This window comes from Euprymna scolopes, chromosome 19 (genome assembly GCF_053919585.1).
Source record: "Euprymna scolopes isolate OS-2025 chromosome 19, ASM5391958v1, whole genome shotgun sequence".
Classification (NCBI taxonomy): domain Eukaryota; kingdom Metazoa; phylum Mollusca; class Cephalopoda; order Sepiida; family Sepiolidae; genus Euprymna; species Euprymna scolopes.
The window spans coordinates 115,717,869-115,739,308 of NC_136500.1; the positions used below are offsets into that span (position 1 = coordinate 115,717,869).

The 21,440-nt window shown below is 33.7% G+C and overlaps 1 protein-coding gene across 3 annotated transcripts in view; it reads left to right on the forward strand.

The window, feature by feature from the left end:
* The window catches only part of LOC145239890 (uncharacterized), a 576,000-nt gene that overhangs the window by 109,715 nt on the left and 444,845 nt on the right, over positions 1-21,440 (forward strand). Inside the window, exon 1 of one of the 3 annotated variants that reach the window (XM_080103508.1) lies at positions 7,987-9,622. The exons of the other annotated variants lie outside the window; for them this stretch is intronic. The gene's annotated coding sequence lies outside the window, so the exon portion shown is untranslated. Of the gene's footprint in view, positions 1-7,986; positions 9,623-21,440 lie in introns of those variants that run through there. 3 annotated transcript variants of the gene reach the window in all.

The following is a 21,440-nucleotide window of genomic DNA, read 5'->3' on the forward strand; positions in this document are numbered from 1 at the left end:
TACGTTAGTCACAATGATCTGTCTGCTTCCCACCTGACTACAACTTGGATGTCTTCAAGTCCAACGTTAACAAATTTCTAATGAACCGCCCCCTTAAGTAAACACTTCATCAAATCTCCACACTAACGTAATGTACTTGTAATAACCCTTATCCCTGAGTGGCTTCCGGGCCTTGATAAGTGGTGACCACTGTGTAAAAAAAAAAAAAAATCGTTATTCGATGATCTATGCATAAGAGCTAAATTGACAGACTTAATTCAACTGAAAGTGCTCACGATAAGAAACGAGTTTCTTAAAGGGGCTGAAATAATACACACGAACACACATATATTATATGGCATAATTGCGTTGATACACCGGTTCTCATCAGATCACTAAAGTTAAGCAATATTCAACCTGGTTAGTACCAGATGGGTGACCATTTGAGAATTCTAGGCACTCTATGTCCTTTCTGCTTATCTCAGCATTTGTTTCCAGTTGTTCCGTAACATACAGTTCACTTACCACTGGTATTTAATTATGTCGATGCAGGAGAGGTGTGGTTGGAGATTGCGCACCTTCTGCCACAAAAATTTCATGCGCAGGCACCCCTACGGTGGGTACCCATAGTCTGTCAAAGACTGAAGGAGCCTCTTCTTTAAAGTAATTATTTTGTGTCCTATTTACTATGCTACAGTAGGGCAGGATATAGATCAAGATTTTCAATGGGGACCCCTTTTTTATATATAATTTTTTTATATATAATTTTTTTTATATATAATTTTTTTTAGATATAATTTTTTTTAGATATAATTTTTTTTAGATATATTTTACTGCCAAGGGTCAAAGTTTAAAAGATTTGACATTTGCAGTCTCCAACAAACAATCAAATTAATTTTGGGTCTAAACATTTGAAATTTTACATAAAGGGTATTCAGACATGCAGCAAGCTTATTAATCAGTTTTTGGGCGAATGTTTCGCTGCCAAGAGGTCAAGGTTGAAAGACTTAACCATTGCAGATTCTACCAGACTCCTCTGCCAATTCTGGGCCTAAACATTTCAAATTTTAGATGTAGGCTACTTGGACATGAGTCAAACATTTTAACTTGATTTGAGCCCCAAACAATAAATGTTAAGGGTTCAAAATTGGGGTCAAAGTTTTAAAAAATTTTACCCCTGCAGTCTCTATCAACCTTTCTCTATGGTAGTTAAGGAAGCCTATTATATAGAAAGGCATTACCGTACATATTCACACTTTTTAATATATACATATGCATATAAAGTTATGAACAGTACATATGGCCCCGAACTGCTAGTATATCTATAAAAGTGAAATTGTGTGTGTGTGTACACATTTCCCTACCAAACTACTCTGTCAATTTTCAGTCTACAGACTCGAGATTTGACATAAGGGATATTGAGATTTGGGAAAATCTTTTTAATCTGTTTTTGGCCAGAAATGTGGCTGTCAAGGGATCCAAGTTCAACGATTTGACCTTTAAAAACTCTACCAAACTCCTCCGACAATTTTAGGTCTAAGAACTTGAAGTTTTAGATGTAGGTGTTATTTGGAAGTGGATCAAACTTTTTAATTTGATTTGAGCCCAAAACAAATATTAAGGAGTCAAAGTAAAAAAAAAAAAAAAAAAAAAAAATTTGAACTCTGCGGTCTCTACCAAATGACTCAGCCAATTTTTGGTCTAACATTTGAAATTTTACATAAAGTTTATTCAGGCATAGGCCAGGCTTTTTAATTGGTTTTTGGCCGAAAATTTGGCTGCCAAGTGGTCAAAGTTCAAAAGATTTGACTTTTGCAGTCTCTAGCAAACTATTCAGCCAATTTTGTGTCTAAGCATTTGAAATTGTACATAAAGTGTATTTAGACATGCAGCAAGCTTTTTAATCAGATTTTGGGCAAAAATTTGGTTGTCAAGAGGTCAAAGTTGAAAGAGTTGACTTTGCAAACTCTACCAAACTCCTCCGTCAATTTTGGGTCTAAACACTTAAAATTTTAGATGTAGGTTACCAGGACATGAGTCAAACTTTTTAAGATATATATACATATGCACATAAAGTTATGAACAGTGCATAGGGCCCGAACAAAGCCATGCTGAACTGCTAATAATATATATTATTTGAAATGGGTAGAGACAATTGTATAAGTAAACACTTTTTATCAATTTATTTTTATTTCGGACTATTATTCTCATCTTTATTAGTTGTTGTTTTTGATCTTTTATTGGTTTTTGTTTTATTCACAACGTTTCGGCCAACTATTCCTCTGGCCTTCGTCAGGTGGTAACCGCGACGGATAAGAACTTCAAATATCCTAACTGTGAATAAACCAAAAACCAATAAAAGATCAAAAACAACAACTAATAAAGATGAGAATAATAGTCCGAAATAAAAATAAATTAATATATAATGCTCATCTCAAAAAATGAATTTCAATTAAGGAATAATATATATATATATATATACCTTTTATTGAATATGACAAATTTGAAAAATTAAATATGTGGCAAAACTATGGAATGGTAATAAATGAGAATGGTTTCAAGTACATGCGAGAATTTCTAGATGCTTGGATCTCTCATTGGTGGGCACTTATTCAACAGAGTCCAAAAGAGAATCGCCAACCTAATAGGTACCGAACGGTCATCTAAACTTCAGCCCCTGTCCTACCGACGAAATGTTGCATCCCTCTGCCTGTTTTACAAGTATTTTAATGGTAGATGCTCTTACGAACTACAAGCACTTCGCCGAAAATACCCCCCGACAAACTCGATAAGTAGCAAAGTCCCGCCCCTTTACAGTTGAGATCCTTAGATGTAAGAAAGCCTTTTACTCTAATAGCTTCTTCCTCAGAACTGCAGGAATTTGGAATTCTCTTCTGGTTTCCTGCTTCCCCAACTGTACTGACATGCAGAAGTTCAAGTGTAATGTGAACAGACATCTTGCTGCTCAACTCCCTACATAGTACCCCTGGAACTTAGGTCCCTGATAGTGGTCCCCTACATCAAAGTGGCAATATGTCTTGTTTGAGGTGAAAATGTAATAAAATAATAAATAAATACCTGTTCTAATAATTACTCAGATAAGTGGTTCTTAATTTTGTAATAGTGCGAAGTTGAACGTTCATCTCTGTATTCTTTGCAATTGCTAATACTTCTCGACTTAGCCTGTATAGACGACTTAAATCCATCAATTAATTACTTGACATATTTAATTCCATTTTTTTTTCTTGCCTACTTACTTCGCTATTCATATCTCCACTATACTAATTACAATTCCTATCTTCATTTCATGGTCTCTTGGTTTTTATTGTTGTCGTTTCTTCTCTTCAAAACAGGACCAGACAAAAACGTCTTCAAGATATGTTATTTTTTTTTTTTCTCATAATATTTTGAACCTCTTCTTTTTCATTTATAAAATATGTCCGCTTTAAAATTAGTTTTGTCTTTTTACTCCACCAAGAATCTGCTACACACTCGCACACACGTTTACACATACACAAACACGCATGTACATATAACCAGAAAAATAAACTTGTGAAACTGAATCGCATTAAGACAAGATAGACAAAGTTTTTGATATCCTTTTAGTTAGTGCGATATATAATTCTTAATAATTTACTGCAGTTTCACACCTGATCCAATCATCAGAAATAATAGAAAAACGTCCTTAAATATTTGGATGAAATTTTAAACTCGACTAAAACCCAAACTGTAACTGTATTTTGCAAATCTGATTTATATAATACATATTTTAAAAACAAAAACTATTCAAACATGATTTTCTAACTTGATTCTGATTGGCAGTTACTAATATCCAGTTTGTTTTAAAAACTCCATGAATATATATATATATATATATATATATATATAAGTGAACGTGTCTGTGTACATTTTCCAACGCAATAACTCTGTCAATTTTCAGTCTACAGACTCGAAATTTGATATACAGGGTACTGAGATTTGGGGAAATCTTTGTAATCGGTTTTCGGCCAGAAATTTGGCTGTTAAGGGGTCAAAGTTAGATTTGACCTTTGAGAACTCTACCAAACTCCTCCGACAATTTTGGGTCGAAACACTTGAAATTTTAGATATAGGTTCCTTGGACGTGGATTTAACTTAATAACTTGATTTGAGCCCAAAACAATAAGTGTTAAGAGGTCATAATAGGGGTCAAAGTCCAAAAACTTTTTGACCTCTGCAATCTCTACAAAATTACTCAGACAATTTCTGGTGTAAACATTGAAATTTTACATAAAGTGTATTCAGAGAAAGGGCAAGCTTTTTAATTGGCTTGGGTCGAAAATTTGAGCTACCAATATATAAATGTATGTATGTTTGCATGTCTGCCTAAAACTTTCGACAGAGGAGACTGATTTTCACCAGATCAGTATTGTTTTGAAGCTCGACCCTTCAGACAACAAATACCGAAAAATTGGCTAAAAACATTAATTTCTTCACCCTCAACTGGGCACTTTTCTACAGGGAGGGGTCGCTTTTTTCGCGGATATTTTCAAAAGTCATCCCCTCTTTTCGATTGTCTAGCCTTAATTTAAACCTACGTCACTTCCGGTTTGACGGTGGTCGTAACAGCAAAGACGTTTTTTTTTTTCACATTCTTTTCCTCCCTTCACAGTACAGGTTCGAGCCTGCCTTCCTACTACCACTTTTTTTTTTTTTTTTTTTTTTTTCCCACACCTCCAAACACCCAGGCAGTGCCGGGCTGAAATATTAATCACATTTGACACACCAGTTCCCGTCAGATCACCAAAGTTAAGCAATGATGAGCCTGGCCAGTACCAGATGGGTGACCATTTGTTGCTCCTTGCCACTGGACTCAAACAGTGCCGATTCAGGAGAGGTGTGATTGGAGATTGCGCAACCCTTGCATCACAATTACATGCGCAGCTGCCCCTACAGGGGGTATCCTTTGTCTTTCGAGACTGAATCGTATTATATACAGTACTGTATTTTGTTATTGATTTTTAATGCCGTATCTTGGGTTTGGTTGGTTGGTTGTTTTTGTTTTCCGGCATATCAACCCTTTCCAGGTTATTTAATATCGAATCCAGTTATTTTGAAGAACAATTTTTGTAACAGAATATATATATATATATATATATAAAAAATTTTTTTTTTTTTCCAAGTCGGTTTCTATTTAACCCATAGTTGGGACTCTAACAGGTACTACTACTCCGGGTCAGAGTGGATCTGGGAGCAATGGCAATTAAAGGGTGGCTCCACAAGTTGGGCCCTCACCATCGGATATAGTTTAAGGTCAAATCCAGGACCCATGTTCTGGGGTTCTACTCTGTGTGTGTGTGTGTGTGTTTGTATGTATGTATATATATATATATATATATTTCCCCAAAGCCTCTGGCCTTTATGAAGGAGAGACTAAAACTTGCAGCTATAGTTTCAAATGATCTGAAAAGGTGATATCTAAATATATATATATATATATATTTTTTTTTTTTGTGCATTGATATTCATATTAAAACCCCTTTTTTTCTATTTATTTAAAGAAAATACAACTTTGTTATATATGGGTCGTGGAATTGCCTTCATCTGCAAAAGATCTAGCTAATTTGCATGTTCATATTTGCAAGCTTTTTGAAGATTATAATCCTATTCTATGGTTAAAATTTTATGACAATTGGTAAAAAAGAAAACCCTATATTTTTTAAACCAATAAAATATGCCCAAATTTGGCTATATATATATATATATATATATATATATATATATATATAATGTCCTGAAGGCCAGCTTCAGTTTTCCTGCTTCGGTGTTGCCTCCCCTGTGGCCTTACCAGGCCACTAATATATATATATATATATATATATATATATATATATATATATATATAGTGCCACGCAAAAGTATTGGATGCATTAGATTTTTTTCATAACTTTAATTAGGATTCAAGATTTTACCTAAAATTTGGTCAGTATATTCCTATTACTAATGTTTAAGGTAGTAATTACAAAATTAAAGTTTAGAAAGTTTATATTAAAGAAAAAATATCGATCAACTAACGCAAAAGTATTGGATACATTGATTTAATATTTGGTTGTATAGCCTTTATTGCGTTCAACAGCTTCCAATCGCTTTCTATAGTTGCACACATGTTTTTTGCAAAGATATGCAGGTATTTTGTACCATTCTTCTTTGCAGAACTGTTCCAGTTGTTGAATATTTTGTGGATTCCTCTTGTGAAAATTGATCTTCAATATTTTCCACAAATTTTCAATTGGGTTGAGGTCTGGAGACTGATTGGGCTAAATAAGAACGTTAATTCCGTTATTTCTAAGCCATTCTTTGGTTAGTTTGGCAGTATGCTTGGGATCATTGTCCTGCTGAAACACGAAATTGCTATTATGTCCCAACAAATCAGCAGATTTCTGGAGTTTTTTCTCCAAAATCTCCCTGCACATACGTCCATTCATTCTACCATTGATGATTTCTAGTTCACCAGTACCTTTGGATGAACCCCCCCATCCTATAATCGAACCACCGGCAAACTTTACTGTAGGAATGGTATTCTTTTTGTTACAGGCAGTGCCATTTTTACGCCATACATGTGTTGCTGTTTCTTCTAAAGATTTCGATTTTCATTTCGTCTGACCAGATTACCTTGTTCCAAAATACTTGGGGTTGTTTCCCATATGTTTTGACATAATTCAAACGTGACCTGACATGTTTAAGCTTCAATAATGGAACTTTTCTTGAGGACCTTGATAGAAAACCTGCATGATTTAGAACTCTACTGATTGTATCCTTGCTCACATTAATCCCAGCTTCTCTGAGGTCGGTTTGAATTTCACCACGAGTAAGAAAAGGGTTTTTTGTACCTTTCTGCTTAACCACCTTGATTTTTTTTTTTTTTCTTTTCATTTAATTTCCTTGGCCGACCACATCTTGGAAGATTTTGTAACAGCTTCACCAGGATTTTAAACTTTCTAATAACGTTTCCAACTGTACTAAGTGGTAGATTAAGTTCCCTTGATATTATTCGATACCCTTTTCCTTCTTTGTGTTTTTTGACGAATGTCTATTGACAACTCTTTAGTTTTAGGCATTTTTATAAATGAACTGGTTGATTTTGAAGGAGTGAGCCCAAACTGGGAGAATTTTATAAAATTATTTTAATACAAAGCTCTCTGATTGGTCAGTGATAACTCGTTTGCATTATTGCAACACACTAAACAAAAGTCATTTAAATTTATTTCAGAAAAAATTTTTTAATTCATATTTTTCCTTAAATATAAACTTTCTAAACTTTGATTTTGTAATTACTACTCCAAATATAATTTAGAATAGTAATAGGAATATACTGCCCAAATTTTAGATCAAATCTTTAATCCTAATTAAAGTTATGAAGAAAAATTTAATGTATCCAATAGTTTTTCGTGGCACTGTATATATTAGGTTGACGTGTGTGTGTGTTGTAGATCTTAACACCATTATATATATGTGAGATAGTGCAGACGTGGGTAGGTATATTAAGATATATCAGTGTTAGTCTAGCCAAAATACGGTTTGACTCTGAACAAATTTCAAGAAAGCTTTTTATGATTTTTGAAAATACATGTGATGCATGTTAATTGGAAAATGGGAAGAGGAAGAAGAAAAATAAAAACTTGAAACATGGATGAAATAAGTTAAAGTAAATAGTGTTTAATCAGAATCAGAGTTTGTTATGCATTGGCAAAGTATATTACATTGTTTGAGTGCGATTTTTGTCAAATGATTTTTAAAGAGTAAGGACCGTGCCGCGGATGGTGACGAGAAAAGGATTAAAGTACTTTCAACGAACTTGCAAAGTGTGGGAAAGATGATTCACTCTTAAGAAGGATGCAGTTTGTAAAGTCAAAATTGTAGGTAAAATGTTCCTGTGTATTAGTCCAGTCAAAATACAAAAAAAAAAACAAAACAACTCTATCCTGAAAAATTCCAAGTAAACGTTTTATGAGTTTTTTTGTTTTTTTTAAATTTCTATTATATGTGGGGAACAACATGCTAAAAGTTTATCAAAACCTGATCACCACAAAAGTCCTAACTATGACGTCATAAAACAATGACAGCCATCGCACTAAAAATAGCCAATACTTTCACATTTCAAAGCTGTAGTTGTTGCTTACAAAAGAGTTTGCATGTTTTTTGTACTACATATTTTGATATAACAATTTCCATGAAAGGTTTGATACTAACTACATGGGCAGGCGAGGTCATGACGTCATCAATGACAGCTTCTATTATTACTCATTAAATGGCTTAACTAAAAGAAGACTACAGATATGTAATAATAAACATTTGATTATCTACATACGCATATGTTTCCTCCTCAGAAAATCATTAGTTTAGAGATAACCATTGAAACCAGTCACACAGTTTAAGCCCCGAATATATATATATATATATATATATATACACACACACACAAACGGCACCGTTCAGTCTACAGATATACAACAGTGCTGACTCAGGAGGGGTGTGGTTGGAGATTGTGCAACTCTTGTCACAATAATTTCATGTGCAGGCATCGTTCAGTGGGAATCCAGAATCTGATAAGACTGCACAGAGCCGTGTTATAGTGGCCTCGTAAAGCCACAGGGGAGACAACCGAGGCAGCAAAACTGAAGCTGGCCTGCAAGACACTATATATACAAATGTAGGCAAATTTGAGCATATTTTATTACACACACACACACACACACACAATATTATAGGTGATACACCTGATCATCATCGTTGCCTTCTAATACTCTTCTCTATATGTTTTCTATTTTGTGCTTACTGACTACCATACATTGTCCTAGCCTTCAATGATAAAAAAAAAAAAAATTAGGAAATACTTATGTGTGTGTGAGTGAGAGTGTATATATTTAGGTGCATATTATTTATTGAAATCCATCCTCTCTGCGTCCCTCTCCTCTTTTTCTTCCACAACATCATTAGTAACTTGAGATTCTTTTTCAGCCTAAAATATAAATTCAGGCCAGATCCAAAATACTCAACTCGGATATTATATGTCAATTATAGCCTCCTATTTTCGCTGCGTTAAAAATTCAAAAGTGAAAAAAAAAAACAAAAAAAAAAAAACGAAAGTAATTAGCAGTTTCTTTCTTTCTGTATATCATATTTTGATGCCAACAACATTTTCGCAATTAACGTTATTCAAACAGTAATTAGACGAGATTCTCGCTCTTCATACATTCTTAGCTATACTATTATGATGGACTTTAGTGATTAACAACTTTTAAACCTAATATCATGAAATAGGATGGGAATCATTCTCACCATATGTAGATTATCTTAAAGGAAGCAACGTGCCAGAACATCACACTTTTTGGAATCTTTGACTCCACACACTTAATATGTCTCCTCTCTCCAACTTCCTCATGCTTTAAAAAAAAAAAAAAACATAAAAAAATTGGTACAATCGTCACGATATTATGTGAAGAAACAATAATGGCTGCCAACTAGTAGGTGGTTAATTAAAAAAAAAAACTTGAATTAGCAAACAACAACAATTGGAAAAAGGACTTAACCAAATGAAAAACTTAATCATCTAATGATGAGCAAAACGTCTTTTTACTAACCTACAAGTGATTCTCCTCTGAAGGTGAGTATAGTTATTACTTTGAAATTTCCGGATAAAAGAGCTTTAACCTATTCTATTAAACATTTAAGATAAACAAATTCATATTAAAACTTGAATATTTTTGTTTTCTTATATACTAGCAGTTCAGCCCAGCTTTGCCCGGGTCCTATCTACTGTTCATAACTTCATGTGCATATGTATACGTATATATATATATATATATATATATATATATATATATAGTAAAAATATGACTCGTGTCCAGGTAACTTACATCTAAAATTTCAAGTTTTTAAACACAAAATTCGTGGAGGAGTTTTCAAAGATCAAATCGTTGAACTATGACCCCTTGACAACCAAATTTCTGGCCGAAAACCAATTGAAAAGATTTTCCCAAATCTTAATAGCCCTTATGTCAAATATTGGCAGAGTAGATTTCTTAGTTCTCTCCTCACATAAGTGACATTGCCTGGCTGTCTGTCTGCATGAGGAACGGTTTCTACTAAATTACTCAGTCAATTTTTGGTCTGCAGACTTGAAACTTGATATATATAAGGGATTTTTGTAGTGGTGGAACAAATTCGATTGTAATAAAATAATGAAACTTAGTCACAAGTTGACTAAACACATTATTTCTATGTATGTGGAAATATACATTTTTATCTCTAACAACATTATTTTTTAAAGTTTCTATATGCGTATGGACTTAGATCAGATGGGTAACAAATAAGTCTGGAGAATTACATTTGGTTTCGATTCTAACTGATGGCACCCAAGTCGTTTTGATTTTTTTTTCTTTATTTTTGAAATCACTAATTTATATTAGGTAAAATCAATAAAGAATTGTCTCTATAATAAATATGAAATCTGTATAAATTAAAATGTCATATTTAGCCATATTTTAAGACCGGGCAACACTGGGCGACCTGCTAGTATGCACATACGTGTGTGTGTGTGTGTGTGTGTGTGTGTGTGTATTTTTTTTTTTTTATATATATATAGATAAATACTACATAGTTGCTACACTGGACATGCTAATGTTTCGGACAAATTGTCGATCAAGTCCTCGTCAAGAGATTTAATAAAGTTTGTATTCCACTGAAGGAGTCTGATTCTTAAATGAAAGATTGAAAAAAAATTTTTTTTATTTTTTATTAATATTTAGAACCAGAGGAAGAGAGTGACATTTTAAATTCCAGACATTGAAAGTGAAGGCAGGAGAAAGTGAGATAAACGAAGAGAAGAAAACAGGGAGACGGTTAGTGCGAGTGGGTAGGGGTAGTTACGGCATCCTAAAATAGAGGTGGGGTGAATGCAGATGAATTATCTATAAAAGAGGGGTGGGGGTGTCAAAACAGGAAATTTATGCTGAAAAAAAATATTGGAAAGAAAAGATTTGTTATATATCATGATTTATTTTGGAATATAAAATTTAATTATCACAATTATAAAGGGAATACATACTTTTTATCATTTATGATTAAAAAGTTAAAAGTGCAATACAAAAAAAAAAAAAGAAAAGCCAGACAACCGGTTTCGCCCTTACTCAACAAGAACTGTATCTAGGGATTTTTTTTTAAAGGGGTAAGCCTGTTCAACCTGCTTAGAATGAATTCTGCTGCCTATTTATGATGAAGGAGAATGCAAGTCCTACAAGTTCATCCGAGTACATTCCATTAAAAAATACTTGTAAAACAGGCTAGGTATTCTTCCTTACAGTGCAGGGTCAGGGGTTGGGGCTTGGTTGATAGTGCTGGACCTATTAAGTTAGAGATTCTGTTTTTGGACCCTAAGAGGAAGGGACAAGTGATAGATGTACCAGCCCAGATGTGGCTTCTAGTTTGTTTGTTTTTTTGTTTTGTTTTGTGTGTGTGTTTGTAAGAAACCATATTTTTCCGGTCAGAACTCCCCAGCTTTTGGGTATTATAACAGAAAATAGGAACCTTATGCGTTACAATACTACATTTCTTAGATATATTATTTAAATAAAAATTATTTTGAATTTATTAATTAAAATCTATCTTTCATTTTTTTAAAAAGTCAAGTTTTATTTGATTAATTTAAAAAGCTCATCTTACTTCAAAAAAAAAAAAAATGTTTTCCATTTCAAGATTTCAATTATCTGTCTCCATTTTTTTTATCTTTGAGCTCCTCTCTCTCTCTTTTTTTCTTTTTTTTCCTGACCCCTAACTTCTCTTCTTTCATTTTATCTCCCTCTTCTTTACAAGTTTTATCATTCTCTCGTTTTTTTTTTTTTCGTTTCTCTCTCTAACTCTCAAATCCCACTCCCTTTAATTTTCTTCCCCTTTCTCCTCCTATATCGCCTCCTCCTGCCTCTTTATTTCCTTCTGTTCCCTCTTCTCTCACTATAAAATGAGTCATCAAAGCAATTGATAAATTCAGATCAAAAACATTTTCAATGTCTTTTTTTTTTCCATTTTTTTTTTTTTTTTACTTTTTCTCTAAACTGAGTGGATTATATTTACAATTGGCAAACTCGTCTTACACAATCAATAAAATCTTTTCATTTTTCCGTTTAGTTTTAAAATAAATTAAAAAAAAAAATTAATAAAAAATAAAATAAATTTATTTGTTCACCCGTCCTCCATCCAACTTCTCCATTTTGTCCGTGTCCAGCATTTTTCAATTTTATCCAAACATTGTCAGAATTCATTAATCAATTTGTTCCATCTAATTTATCTTTCTCGTTTTTTTTGTTTGTTTTGTTTAACAGTTTTATTATTTATCAAAGTTAATATTTTTTTTCTTTCTGCTTATCTTTTTTTTTTTTTTTTTTTTTTTCAGTAAATTTGTATTGAGTCAAAAGTCATACACTTTAGGAATAAGTAATTAGTTTGTGTTCTGTTCTTCCTATTAAAATCACCAACAATCTACTTATAAAGAAAGGTTATAACCTCTGCCAAGGGCGCAATGTGTGGTTGTTTTCGAAGCAAGAAAGCACCAACTATTGTGTGGATTTCCAAAAATCTGAGTAAAAAAAGAAAGAAGTTTTTCGAATTTATTTAAAATTTGAATGTGAATCCATATTTTGGTCTCAGATGTTATTTGGAAAGAAACTTTGTTTTGACCACTATTAAAGTGGGAATTTTTGGAAAATTCATAAATGGTAGATCCATCCATCCAGCACGACCGTAACCGAGATTGAACTCACAATACGAGTTTGTAGTGTAATTCAAATCTTGTTGGTAGCTGAATACTTGATGCTTTGCCAGGGCTATCAAGGGTATTTTTTTATCATGACGCCATCACTAGACGGGTTGCCTACCACGGCTTAAGAGAGTTCCATCTACTCTGGAGAGAAGGATAGACCATGCCAGTTTCTCAACCTGGTATTTTACCTTGTGGTAAATGGTAAATAATGAGACCCAAAAGAGACAGGTTGAAAATATGGGAGAAATATTCTTTAAAAGTGCGTTTAGCACAATTTTATTATTATTGTCAAGTTTAATAAAATTATGTATCACTTGCTAAAAAAAGACATGGAATAGGATTATATGTCACGTGGACATATCACGTAATCTTCACGATATTATGCTAACAAGTTTAACGGTCTCATTCCTATTTAATTGCTTCCATATGAGAGTAGAGTCGGTCAGTTTTCAATGTGGGGAAAATCTAGCTCCTCAAAAATGGCGCATTATGGATTGCTACGAAAATTAAAATTGGCTTTGCCTAGAATTCCTCTTTACTCGCTATCAGAGCAGATACTACACGTTGTTCCTAACTAAAAGATCAAAGAACAGAAGTTGATCATTCAACAGTCGTTTTCTGTTAGTCTTCTGATATTTGAATAATTGGTTCATTATTTTTTTCACAAATTCTTGACGTAAAGTTATGTTTATTAAGGAGATGGCATGAGATGGCTACCCACATGGAATTGGATAAGCAGTTGAAATTTAATTACATATATTAGTGTTGGGACAATTAATTGGAATCGAGAATCTGAAAAATCAGAGCTTTTTGGAGTATTGGAATCAGAAAACATTTTAACTTATTTTCCGATGCCAAAACGGATTCCTTAAATCATCTTCTTTATTTGATTTTGGTTAAAGAAACATCTTCCACTGCTTGTGGCCCTGTCGGTGGGGCATTAGACTACACCGACTGCCCCTCTGCAGAGGGTAAAAATCCCTCAATGGAGGTCCTGGATATGACCTTAAACTATATCCAGTGGTGAGGCCCCAGCTTGTGGGCTTTGGGAAGTGTGGAGCCACCCTTTAATTACCATTGCTCCCAGGTCCACTCTGACCCAGAGTGGTAGTACCTGTTTGGGTCCCAACTATGGGTTGAATAGAAACCGACGTGAAAACAACAAATATATTCTATTGAAAAAATTTTTATTCAAAATCTTTAGATTCGGCATTAAATAACCCGAAAAGGGTTGATATGCCGTAAAACAAAAACAACCAACCAACTAACCAATCCACTGCTTGTAGTAATAATAAAATAATAAATATTTATTGATTTTAAACTTCCAGTAAGACTAAAATCTCTAGATCAGCCCCTCACAAGTGTTTTTACATTTGAGAAAATATAAGCACATTTAAGATGTGTTTTTTTGCAGTTATCGGGACAAAATAACACATTTAGAGATTTATAAAGAATCAGAATCGGTAAATGTATCGGAATCGGGAAAAATATTGGAATCGTCCCATTACTAATATATATATATTTTTTTTCACATTTACATAATAGTATTGGAAAAAGTATGAATCCTAACTCTCTAGCTATGATAAAAAAATAGCAAGTTGTGTTCAATGACTCGTTTAAAGTAGCTATGAATAATCTCCAAATGGTTGATATGCTTTATCTCTATAATATAGAAGGGTATATCTATTTCACATTTGTGACTATTAATAGCTATTGCGAAAACTTGACCTATGTTGTTTTTTGTTTGTTTGGTTCTTTTTTTTGTTTTTTTTTAATCATATAGAAAATGTATTTCTATTGTCAAATGTAAATCCCACTCGGAATTATTTTACAATAGCAACATTTTTTAATAATGACTAACAAATCAATAAAGGCTGCAGCATGTTGCATTTATTAAGGTCTAGTTATTTATAGCTTATATGGTAGCATATCGTATTGAACTTTTTTAGGTTTGGTTTTAAATCACTGATTCCACCATCTGCTTTTTTTTTCCTCATAAGTAAATCCCTTGCTTAATATTAAGATATTAAATTATTACCTAATATTAAACTATAATTGTTTAATCCCAGGCAATGCCGGATAGGGACAGCTAGTAACAGATATTATTATTGATCCTCTCCAGCTATAGATGCTATTTTAGTTAGTATGAATTGAATTAAAAATCCAATTAAATACTGTCCTTAAGACTTTCAGATTTGATTGATTTTTTTTTTTTTACATGGGCATCACCACTTATCAAGGCCTTGAGGCCACTCGAGGATAAGGGTTAAAGAGTGTACAGTAGAAATTGGACAATATAGTAACTGTTAGTAATGGAAATTTGGTGAATTTTTTAACTTATATGTATGAATATATGTATGAATTTTTTAACTTATATATAGCGTTGCCCGGGTGCTTTTCGGGGTATGTGAAAAAAAAAACGAAGCCTTCACGATGCGCAGTTGGAAAATAGTAAAGTGTTTTAAAAAAAAAACAGGTGCGCGTTTTTGATTGATGTGACGGCGATAGGTATTCAGCAGTTAGCATTTTGTGCGGGATAGTTTTTAATGAGGTCAATAAATCGGTTTGTTTGTTTTTAAAAACCCGCTCCCTGTTTATTAGGAGGAGCGAAATGAAAGCTACAGTCTGATATGACGAAGTCGACATTGAACAAACGTTACTTAGCTCTCTTGAGACAACTGGCTTTCGGCCTGTGATTAGAGTCGCGTTTTGCTTTTTTTTATACCGAAAACCGAATGTAACGCCTGCCGATGCGGGAAATGTCGAATAATTAATGTTTGAAAGTCAATAAATTAAATAGACAGGCGAGTTCCGTGGGTAACTCTGAGATATTACAATTTATAGATGATATAAAAAGTTTTAAGAAGTTGTGAACTGAGCAAGCGCTTCTCTGAAAGAAGCCTTTTGTGGACATCGAGGAAAAGCGTACATACATACATTTTCGCTTTTATATATATAGATGGCTCATAAAAAATTTGTTTACGTTAGACTTAAAGACAACCATATTGTAATCAGCTGGAAAGCAGGAAAACGGAAGACGGTTCCATAGGCGTGCACTTCTAATAAAGAAGCTTTGCTCATGGAATCTACGTTTAGGTTTAGGTACAGACAAAGAGTGGGGGAAATTATTGATAGTGATTTCTGCTAGACGGGTGTTTCTTGTGAAAGTTTGGCGAGGGGGGGGGCCATAGATTGGAGCTCAGCCGATCACTTGCCATGAAACGATAAAGCAGAGACAAACTCGCAACATTTCTTCTGTGAGAAAGAGGTTGTAGGGAAGAGAAAAGGACATCCTCTACGAGGCTACGAAGTCTATTTTGAACTCTATCAAGGCAGGATAAATCCTTTCTAGCAGCTCCTGCCCAGATGTGGCAACAGTACTCCATCCTTGGACATACCTGGCTCTTACATAGAGAATTGCATCAGCAGTGAGATATCCACTGGATCGATAGAAGAATCCCACCATTTTTCCAGTGGGCTTGGCAACGGATTTAATGTATGTGTTCCACTTAAAATCAGGAGTAAAAGTCAAGCCCAGAAGCTTGTCAAAACATGGTCTCCCCAAGACGAGAGTCATTCATTTCAATTGATGCCAGATGGGGATCAGAGTGTTGATGATGTAAAGATAAAAGCTTGGTTTTAGATGCATTAAAAGTAACCAGCCAGTCCTTTCCCCATTGTACCACATGCTCAAGATCAGAGGAGAAAGAATCAGAGAGAACGTGGTCATTTACGGTCTTAGATGTGCTACCATAGATAGTAGTGTCATCAGCATAAATGTCTACGAATGATGTAAGGATGTTATTTGGAAGATCATTAATTTAGATCAGGAAGAAAGTTGGGCCTAGGATGGCCCCTAAGGGACTCCAGCATTAATACTGAGAGCTTCTGATTTAATTGTAGATGTTTATAAACTTTGCTCATGTCAATATGAAGTTTAGATTATACAAAGATTGGTTGCAAAAAGTGAAAATTAATACAAGTTGATTGTTCAAAATGCAGTTTAGCTAACTTCAGATTGAAATTGGATATATGTGACTTGAAACTTTGTTTCTTTTATAGCAATGATTCTCGGTGAAGAAAATTTCATTTTGTACCATTTATCTTGTTTGTTTGAGGGTTTTTTTTTGTTTGTTTTTTTCACACCCGGAGTCAATTGCCATTTGCCACATAAAACCTTGCGAGGTATATGAATCCTTTCTTTCTTCTGACAACATAATTAGAATAACAAAGACAATGTTTTCAAAGTTAAATTCAGTATTTTTATGCTGGAAATAGAACTATAAACCTCTGTACAAAACTCGGGTAAGTGCAAATGTCAAGCACAAAAAATATGAAAATAATATCACATTTTTTACCATAATTAGAAGGTTGATATTATGAATAGTTAACCATAATTAAAAATTGGCATTAGAATCAAGAAAAACTAGGATCAAAGGGTGAGGACACCTATGACCTTCAAAATCACGGGTCTTCATTAATGAAATAACAGAAAAAAAACTGCAAGTATGGAATCTGTGTCGAAAATGGAAACCACTTATTTGAATTATCTGTGATAGATGTTAACCACCTCCAGAAAAACAACCTACTCGCTATATGGTTTCTTACCTGCTGCAAGATCAACAGCTGGTGGGCTAACTGTAATATTACACAGAATCAGTGAATCTATTAATGGGAGTTTTATTTCTAGAGCAATAGCTTTTGACATATCAGAGGCATTTGATAGGGTATGGCATAAAGATATAGTTTACAAGATTTCCAGCTACAGAATATATGGAAATGTCCTCTCAACCATCAAATAATATTTATAAAAGGAGTCACCGATGGACAAAACTCTGAAGTTCATAGTATCAACATTGATGTGCCTCAAGGATTCATTTTGAGCCGAACTTTTTTTACATTTTAAGATCATTTGTAGACATTTATGCAAATGCCACTGCCATCTATGGCAACACTTCAAAGACCAGCAATGACCAAGATTTTTTCTGGTTTTCTCTCTCTCTCTCTCTCTCTCTTCTGACCTTGAGTATTGCAATGGAGAAAAAGGTGGCTGATTACTTTTAATGTATCCCAAACCAATTTTTTTTTTTTCAATACCAACACTCTGATCCTTATTTGGTCCCTATTGAAATGACTGATTCTTGTCTTGAGGAAGCCCCCTGACAAACTTCTGGGACTGACCTTCACTTGTGACCTAAAATAAAAGAATTACATCAAATCTGTTGCCAATGTCGCTAGAAAAATGGTTGGATTATTCTACTACCTCAAAAGATATCTTACTGTCTACACATTCCTCTATCTGTACAAGAGCCAAATACATCCTAAGACAGAGTACTGTTGCCACATTTGGGTATGAGCTGTGCAGATCACCCTTTTTTGTCTTGACAGTGTACAAAACTGACTTCGAAATCTAGTGAGTGATGTCCTTTTCTCCTTTGTACAACTTTTTTTTCACAGAAGATGTGAGTGGATGGCAGATTCTCGACTGAACTTCAACCTATGTCTACGCCTGTAAAACAAATACTCATTTAACTATGAACAAAGCTTTTTTTCTTAGAACTGCATGCCTGTGGAACTCTCTTCCGTTTGTCTGCTTTCCAGCTGACTGCAATCTGATTCTCTTCAAGTCCAACGTAAACAAGTTCTTGATGAACCGCCCCCCACTAAGTAATCCAATTTACAAAATTTCCACTATTTATGTTTACTACGCTGTAGTCCCATTGACTATTGCATATACATTAACTCCTTTGTGACTCCTTTGTAAAAAAAAAAAACTACGATCATTATCAACAATTTTCCTTACTCTCTATCTGTACCTAAAACCATATCAAAATACCATGAGCAAAGTTTGTTTCCTTGAACTACCTATGGAATACAATACCGTGGGACTGCTTCTCAGCTTGCTATAAAATGGCCATTTTCAAGTTCATCGTAAAGTTCTTGTTAAACTGTCCTCTTAAATAATCAAATTCTGCCCAGTATCCACCATTACTATTCATCATAGTGTTGTCTCACTGACAACTTGACACTCATTTACCCTTATTCTTGAGTGGCTTTTGGACCTTGGTAAGTAGTGATACTCTAGAAAAAAAGTCTCTTTGCTAAACGACTCCATTATTAAAGCTAAATTTACTTAACCAACACATCCCCAATTTGTCATCTCTGCTTGCATTTTTCTAAATATAAACAAATATTGCAACATTTTCATAAACAAACATTAAACGAACCATTCGCACATGTTATTTCCAATGTATACTTGTGTACTTGTGCGGTTTTGCCAGTGAGCAATAAAAAAAACCCCAAAAAAACAATCAAATAAGTCTTTTTACATACGTGCACAGTCGCTGGTCTTTCATTCATTTTTGGCATCGCTTTTCCATGTGTAAGCATGATCATTTTGTAGTTGTGATCTGTTTAACTCTAGACAAATGCACTTGTAGATGGAAACACAAGGGAGACTTGTTGGTATTCAAAGGTTTTATTTAGAGAGTTTCTCGTTGGGGGAGAGACCATGTACATTACTTAATTTATTTTCTTACTTAGCTCAAATATAGTCGATGAACAGTCTCAAGAAAATATTCGCTTAGATTTCTACATTATTGGGTATGTCTTGTCTGTCTGCTTCCCAACTCTCACTGCCTAGAAACTCTGATCTGTTTCTTGAACATGTGATGTAATTGCAATGTCTAATACCATGCAACGCCTGCATTTCTAGTGCATTTTATCTAGGGAGCTAATCTTTGAACCCTTGCCTCACATTAACTACACTGGGTCTATTTTCGTTGCCGCCAGGTTATTCTGAAACATATGTAACGTTTGCTGAAATTCTTACTGGTTTACATAATCTCTACATACTGGTATAGGATCCGAAAATATAGCAATATAATCTAAGAGAGAAATCATATTTATTGACGATTGGTTCATGCATATGTTTGTTTGTAGGCCTAAAAATAGGTGTTTCTATTTATTAAGATTTTATTTTGTACATGTTATTTTAGTTAGTTCGGCCCAGTAGTGAGGAATGGAGAAAGAGACAGTGTGGCACAGAAAGCAGAGAAGAGGGTAAATAATCTCATTTATAAAACTCACTATGTCTGTCTGTCTTCATTTTTTCAAACTGTATCTCCTCAGAGATAGAAGATTGCAGAGTGGCGGGAGGCGGCTCGAATGATTGTATTTTGTGGACCCTGCCTTTATGGGTCTTTACATTGTTACAATAGTTGTTAGGGGTCAATATTGAAGAAATGAGAAGTTGGCAAGCATAAGTTAAATTGACATTCTATGCGTGTGTATGTGTGTATATATATATATATATATATACACACACACACACATTTGTATGTTAATCTTAGTTTATTTTTTAGATATTTCTCATCTAATTGAAAATGTTTGATTCAGTAACATCTCCGGCTGGAATGCTATTAATTTTACTTTGTTTCAATTCTAGCTGATGGCAGCCAAGTCATATATATATATATATATATTACTTTTGAAATCCCGACTACATATTGGCCCTGTCGGTGGGGCATTAGAATACGCCGGCTGCCCCCCTGCAGAGGGTAAAAGTCCCTCAATGGGGGTCCTGGATATGACCTTAAACTATATCCAGTGGTGAGGCCCCAGCTTGTGGGCTTTGGGGAGTGTGAAGCCACCCTTTAATTACCATTGCTCCCAGGTCCACTCTGACCCGGAGTGGTAGTACCTGTTAAGGTCCCAACTATGGGTCAAATAGAAACCGACGTGAAAACAAATATATTCTATTAAAAAAAATTTTCTTCAAAATCTTTGGATTCGGCATTAAATAACCCGAAAAGGGTTGATATGCCGTAAAACAAAAACAACCAAGCAACCAACCGACTACATATTAGGTAAAATATAATATGAAATAATCAATAGAATTGACTCTATAATAATAAATACAAAATCTGCACTAATTAAAATAACATATTTAAGCGTATTTTACAACTGGTTAATGCCAGGTGCACCCTGCTAGTTTTTAATGAATTTAAAAAAAAAAAAAAAAGGAATAGTTTTTCATAGGAAGACAACATGATAATGGAAGGGTAGAAAAAATGCCAAAAAAAAAAAAAAAATTTTTTTTTTTCATTTATGAGATAAAAATGAAATTCATTTTTAGTTGATATTCAGTCTGTTTACAAAAAAAAAAAAAAATGCAAGAATATGATTTTAAAGCTTATAGTCATAATCTCTGGAATGCTGCTGTGCCACTTTTGATTGTTAGATAAACTCTAGCATCTTTTCTCACTCTCCAGATGCCAATGTCAGATTTTTTTTTCTCCATTTATTTTTAATCAATCAGAAATGGAAGCTTCAAAACTTCTAATAATCCTTACAAAAGCTGCAACCATTATACGAAACAACGGCAAAATTAAAAACAACAAAATAAAATCCCTTGCATACTTTTTTTTTTTTTTTGTCCAAAAGTTAAGAGAACTATATTTTGGAAACATCTGTTTATGAAGTCAGAATGAGATTCTATAAAAATATGATAGATTTAATAACATTGGCAGTTTTCACAATCTGTTTTATTTTATTTTTATTTTATTTTATTTTTTTTACAATGAATTGGTGAAATTTTTCTTTTCTATTGTATTTTGCTTTATTTATAACTTCCAAACTATTGTGGATACGTGTGATTGGTCTATAG